Source organism: Cygnus atratus, chromosome 1 (genome assembly GCF_013377495.2).
Source record: "Cygnus atratus isolate AKBS03 ecotype Queensland, Australia chromosome 1, CAtr_DNAZoo_HiC_assembly, whole genome shotgun sequence".
Classification (NCBI taxonomy): Eukaryota; Metazoa; Chordata; class Aves; order Anseriformes; family Anatidae; genus Cygnus; species Cygnus atratus.
In genome coordinates, this window is record NC_066362.1 from 49,387,194 (window position 1) to 49,393,926 (window position 6,733).

Consider the following 6,733-nt stretch of genomic DNA (forward strand, 5'->3'; position numbering starts at 1 on the left):
ACCTTTGTTTCTTTTTGATAAAGACATTGTGAAAGAGCTTTTGCTGTTCTCCTCTAAAGGCTTTCATTCTCTGCTATTGTTAAACCATAAAAGTATCTGTAATTTCATGTAAGTTCTGTGGAAAGATTCATTAATAAAGTTTTTGCCTACATTCACATTTGACTGATTAAAATTGAAAGGTAGAGAATAAGGGATGACATTATATCTTCATATACACTGTTTTCCAAGTATTTATTTGTATAAAGGTGTTAAAAAGAAACCATCACACAAGATATTTTTCATTGATACAAATAAAAATTATGCATACCTGTCTTAGATTAACTGACTTTTTTTTTTTTTTCCCAGGGGGAAGGGGCTGGTTATGTTGTTTATTTATTTAGTTAGTTGAAACTCTAGAAAAAGACATTCAGAAAGAAAACAGTTTTTTCATTATAGAAAAGTTAAGCACTGCTCATATTCCCTGCCTTCCATAAACCCATTTTGTTAATATGAAACAAGAGAATGGGTCCCTTTTTTCATATAATTTTTCAGGCCTCTTCTATGCATTGTAAAGAAAGAAAAAAATTAGACCCCCTTATCTTCAGTCTCTTTGTAGACAGCCTTTACAAATTTAAACTAGATTTAACATTTTTGCACTGTATTTCACAGTATTTTGTTATAGTGATTTACTTTCTTAATAATTTCAAATAAAATGTGGAACATGGATTATCTTTATCACTTATTTCATGCACGTCCTCCTGGAGAAGAGGAGGCTGAGGGGGGACCTCATCGCAGTCTACAACTTCCTCATCAGGAGGAGTGGAGAGGCAGGTGACCTATTCTCCGTCATCACCAGTGACAGGACCCGTGGGCACGGTGTTAAGCTGAGGCAGGGGAAGTTTAGGCTGGACATCAGGAAGAGGTTCTTCACTGAGAGGGTGGTCGCACACTGGAACAGGCTCCCCAGTGAAGTAGTCACTGCACCAAGCCTGTCTGAATTTAAGAAGCGATTGGACTGTGCACTTAGTCACATGGTCTAAACTTTTGGGTAGACCTGTGCGGTGCCAGGAGTTGGACTTGATGATCCTTACGGGTCCCTTCCAACTCGGGATATTCTATGATTCTAATGATGGTTTTATGGTGCATGTAAAATGGTAAACTGATTTTCACAACCACAAGCTAGATTGCATCTCTTGGGTATGAGAGACGGTAACAGGCAACCTGAGCTTCACTGTCCCCTGTGAATTTGAAGAAGCAAGTCTTCCCTGGGAGATAAATACAGTCATAAAGGGAAGCCTGTTGAATCGGTCCATCCAGTTTACATCAACTGCTCTGCAAGAGGGTATCAGTGAAAGAAGTTTTGAAATCAGTTCATAATATATATAAAAAGAAATTAGCAGGACCAGGTGATATTTGCCTAAGGGGTCCAAAAAAAACAAACTGCTGAACTATACATTTCATGGGCTCTTTAACCATGATCTACAGTAATACCATCCACTGTCAGAGGGAAGGGAACAAATATAACATCAACTGGGGTAAACAAACAAAAACCAGCGCTTCAAATAGGAATAAAAAGATCACAAGCCAGTGACTGTGGCTTTCAGTTCAGGCCTATTAGTAGAAACTCTATTAAAGAATAGCTTTAGTAATTGAATACATAAATGCAATATAATTGAGAAGATTTATTACTTGAAAAGCAAATTAATGCCTCCCAAATCTAAGTTTTTTGAAGGAGTCAGCAATTATTTGGAGAAGGTTTTCCTTCTAACATTGTATTCTTGGATTTCCAAAAGCTCTAATGATGGTCTCTAAAGAAACTAAGCTGTCATGTGGGGAAGTAGGAAGTCTTTTAAAAATCAGTACATGGTTGAAGAATATGTAGCAAATTATAAGAATAAATGGTAATTCACAAGAAAAAGAGTGGATTGTCAGGGGAGTCACATATGAAACTGTCTTAGGGACAGTTCCATATTCCTAAACATTCTGAAAAACAAACCAAACAATGAGATGAAAAAGCATGTAAACAATACAAAGTAAACCTCAGTGGTTAAAACTAAAATTGTCCACAGTGGTCCGCAAAAGCATATTGTAATGCTGAGTAGCAGAGTGATAAAATGGAAAATAAAATTTGTTGCCAATAATATGCATAATGCATATAGTAAAAACAACCCCAACAATACTTACAAATGATGAACTGTGAATGAGCTTCCATCACTGAAGGAAAAGATGTCTATGAAACACATTCATGAAATGCAGCCTCTGTAAGACTCATGGCAAAGTTTGCACCCTGTGGAAAATCTCTCTCTGAGTTTTTCTTTCCTTATCCTCTTTCCTAAACTATCCTGATAACAGGTGACAGAGAAAAGATACAAGGCTGAACCTGTTCACTCACACTTACAGAGAAGGAACAGTATGTTAATCTCTGTGTTTTAGCTCCTCTGGAGCCATCATTGCCCTAAGGGCATACATAAGAATGGAGACACTCTTCCTTCTTTGTAATAAGCATGGTAAAACAGAGCTGCCTGAATTTTCCTCTGTAAACTATACAACATTCAAGGTCAGTCCAAACCTGTAAATTCTCCCTGATAGGATTTAATGAGAATAAAATTCACCATATTAAATGTTGAGAGCATTTGGCAATATTTCTGGTGCCACAGGTCTTACATTTATGACTACTGATCTACACAGTAGATACACAAATATTCACAAGAACACCATGAAGAAAGTTCTCAGCCTTTCAGAAGGTCATACCAACAGCTAATTTAACATCAAGTCTGGGTTTGTTGGCAATTTATTTGACTTCAGAAATGCCTTTAGAGACCTGTGATATAACACTACACAGAGCTCTTTCTATTCTTTTCTTTTTTTCTTTTTTTCTTTTTTTTTTTTTTTCTTGAATTTAACCATTTGTTGAAAGTAAGTACTGTACTTTGCTCTTGTAAGGAGGATGTCATTGTCAAGTGATAGGGGTCAGCTTTAACCATTAATACAAGTTTCAAACTCTCATTATCAAGAAATAGTTCTATAGACAGAATTATGACAGAACTGGGTTTTTAACAAAACTTGGCTATGAATTTTGCGGATTTGTTTTAGAACACATCCTAAATATAAGAAGCATGAGGCAGAATCTTTGAAGATTTGGAGAATTTTACGTGAGTGTGTTCATCTGGTAGCTTTTATATCACAGTTTAAAAATCACATCAGAGCAATAGGCAGTGGAGAAAAAAAAAAATCACTGTACAACAAGACCAAGACACAGGAAGGGAGAATGATGCAATGATTCAGGAATTCTAACTGCAGATATTTGATGGTACCAGTAAAAATACCATCTCTTCATAATGCATCTGACTACTCACCTAAATGTTATTGGCAATGTTATACACTAATGCACCTGCTAAGACAGTATCTGCACTAATAAATGATATAAAGCAACTGGGAAGGCAGATGGTATGTCAATAGCTGCAGCCCTTACCAGTGAGTTAGAATTGATTCTTTCAGCTCCTCTGAGCTCTACAGATATTAGTCCAATGTCTTACCTGGGGCTGCAAAAAGCAATACTGTCTTCGAAAACCAGGCAGAAATGGTCTATAGATTTCTGTCTGAAAGAAGAACTTGTATTTTAGATATGATGGACATGCACAACTTTCCAGTTTAAATTTTCATTATTAAATGAGGTTATCGCCCACTGCTGACATTTAAAAGAGCAGAATTCTGAGGATTTCCACATCTGAGGATGGAATCTGGAGACCTGTGAGAACCAGATAGACATTTACCTATCTAAGAGCAGTCATTTTTATGCCTCTGATGAAAACTGTTTCCAGTGAAACCATCACTTTTAGCTTAGGGGGACTATGATTTTTCAGAGAAATAAAAAGTCCTTGGGTCCTGAGGTAGATCATCTCTCAGCAGGCACTATTTAAACTTTTTTTTTTCACATGTTCATTCTCACTTTTAAAAAATGTTTATTTCTTATTTTAAACCATTTTAAAATTTGATCATACTGAGGCAAGTAAACTGTAGTTGAATAACAATGCAGAAGGGCACTTGCATGTTTACAGACACACTGATCATCTCCTTGGTGCATTAACAGATTGATCTGAAGTTGAAGGAAGAGAATATATTTTCACATACGACTTTTCATGCATGTGTCTGTAGCATTCTTCTAGTCTATGCCAGTAGATATTCTCCTGGACATCACAGGTTTTGTTTGTTTGTTTGTTTTTCCATACCTAAATCCAGCTATCTCAAAGTTGTTATTTATTCTTAGTTAAACATGTAAGTAAAAGTAACCTTCTGGAATATAACGCATAATAGTAATATTTAAGGCTTATATACCAGTCCTCTAAAAGCTGCTGCAAATGGCATTTCATACAACTGACCATTATTTCTGAGTCAGCACAGCCGAACTTTAAAAGTGTTTAAGGATAAATTACATAGCATACATTTTTTACAAACAAAATTACCTGTGGTGATGATTTCAGTGAATCAAAGGATAGTGGCTTTCTTACAAAAAAATAAGAAGTCTAAAGCTTTCTGAAGTTGGAAACAGGTATTAAAACTTATAAGGCCAAAAATATATTGCAAAAGCTCCTTTGAAAATGCTATGGAGTATCCTAAAAGTGCATGATAGAGAATTTACAGTAAAGCCTCTACAAAGTGGGTGCAACTATTTTTTACTTCAGTGGTAAGTTGTCTTTCACTTAGAGAAAAATATCAATTTTGTAATTTTATCTGTACCTTTTTAGTTGCAATATTAAATAAAATTATGTTTTGCCATCTCAATATTATTCCTATTTAACTGTTAGTTTCATCTCCTATACAAATAGTGGAACTAAGAATATAATTTATTGGTAGAAAACATGATGTGAACAAATAGGAGTACAAAAACATTATAATTCTGTTAAAAAAAAAATATTTACAATTAATTCTATTTTTTTGTTAATGTTATGAACCTAAATCATCCAGGCCTGAGTCCAAGACTAATTTAAAAATCTAGGGATTTTAGGTTTCGTGTAAAGCAGGACTAAAAATCTGAGAGACATGAGGTACTGAAAAATCTTTGATATATAAAAAAAAAAAAAAAAAGACAAAAAAAAACAGTGGAAAACAAAAAAAATGTGGAAATGAAATAAGTTTGGCTGCATTTTTACTGTTCTAAAGAGACAATTGTTGCTGGAATACAACAGTTTCAAGAAAATGAGTGGAGAATGACACCCATCATTCAGTGTTCTCAAAAATCTGGTCTCTTAGGTCCTTGAAGTTAGAATCTTCTTTCACAGAAAAAGGTCAGAAATGCAGGTTTTCCAATTTCTGGGCAAATACCAGATATCAGACAAAAGGAAAAAAAAAGGCGGGGGGGGAAGGAGGGAGAGAAAAAAGAAATACCTTTTAACAATCATTTAGGAATTAAAGTGGTAATAACTGTGGTCTTTGATCTGAAATAAACCCTGCCAGTGTCTCTTGTGCAATGACAATGTCTAGGGGATCTGTCCCCTGTGAAATTTAGGTGGGACAGTTTCTAGTCCCCCCGGCACAGTGAAGTCTAGGGCTTTGTCCCAGATGAAGGGAAGGTTCCTACCACAGAGAAAAAGTGGCAGCTAAACAGTGTCTTTGAAGAGTCCTTAATGCTCTCTGGGGTGTCACAGGACTGTAAGCTGTCCTGTGCAGGCACTGCAGCCAGTCCCTGCCTGTGCAGTAAACCCACTTCTCTGGGGGTGCCTAAAACTTACTCGCTTAATGTGGAGAAATAAATATAATAGAGCCGGAAAACGTTCCCAACCTCTGAAACATGAACATTTATACTGTCAAATCGTTAGACTAGTCTCATGTGCAATTTTTGCTTTTGCCAACTAGAGTTCTCCCATATAATTTCTAGGTACAATTCAGAAGTAAGCCTTCCCAATTTATTGTTTATAGGAGGCACCCTGAGCTGGAGAAGGAGAGAGTTTAAGAGCAGGGATAAGGACATTCCCCTCCATCCAGAAGCAGCCACTGCACAGCACGTCACTAATCTACCTGAAGCTTCCCTGTAGCAGAGGGCTCAGAGAGGAGAAGAAATGCAGAGTGGCTCTGACCAGACAGCTGCATGTCCAGAAATCCCAACCGTACCTCCAGCAGGGGAGCACATCTGAGACCTTTGGTCACACAGCTGCTGGGTGGGACGCATCAAAGCTGCCAGTACCTCAAGAGGTCTTGAAATTCCAGCCATGTTCTTCAAAATTCCCCTGATCAGAGTTTCTGCTAGAAAGAAATTCTGTTAAAAATTTAGGTCTACAGCAGCCCCATTTTTTTTCAATCTACATTAATGACTTACATATTTAAGTCCACCTTTGTCCTGCTTAAACACTTCAGTCAGTATTTAGCTCTGGCCTCTTGCTGCTCTGCTTGGATGTGTTGGCTCAGCAGCATTAACAGGAGTAGAAAGCAATAAAAGTTTGTTTTTGTTTTAAACAGTGTAAGCCAATCTGCCCCAGAATACACACAGAGAGTTGTTACGCTGTTTAACAAGGTGCCATTTTTACATGGTCACTTTCTTAATAATAACTACATTATGCTGATAGATGTGCCAACTAACATAAGTTTTCTTTCTTCCAACTAAAGATCACACTATGAAGATTTTCTCTGCCAGAAAATGGGATTATTTATATCTAGTAAGAACTTCTATGAACTAGTTAGTGTTGCCAAGTGCTTACTCTTTTGCTGCAGATGGCTCTGTTAGGGCAGAGTTACTCTTTTTAAAGTTACTTCTATACTT

At 36.6% G+C, this 6,733-nt stretch overlaps 1 long non-coding RNA gene across 1 annotated transcript; it reads right to left on the reverse strand.

Annotated features, from left to right (window-relative positions):
• Positions 1 to 467: 467 nt before the first annotated feature.
• LOC118250485 (uncharacterized) lies at positions 468 to 6,213 on the reverse strand. The gene is made up of 4 exons (XR_004779460.2): positions 6,088 to 6,213; positions 3,516 to 3,578; positions 2,164 to 2,266; positions 468 to 1,311 (listed from the first exon to the last, which is right to left on the reverse strand). It is a non-coding gene; the product is annotated as an uncharacterized LOC118250485 (long non-coding RNA).
• Positions 6,214 to 6,733: the final 520 nt, after the last annotated feature.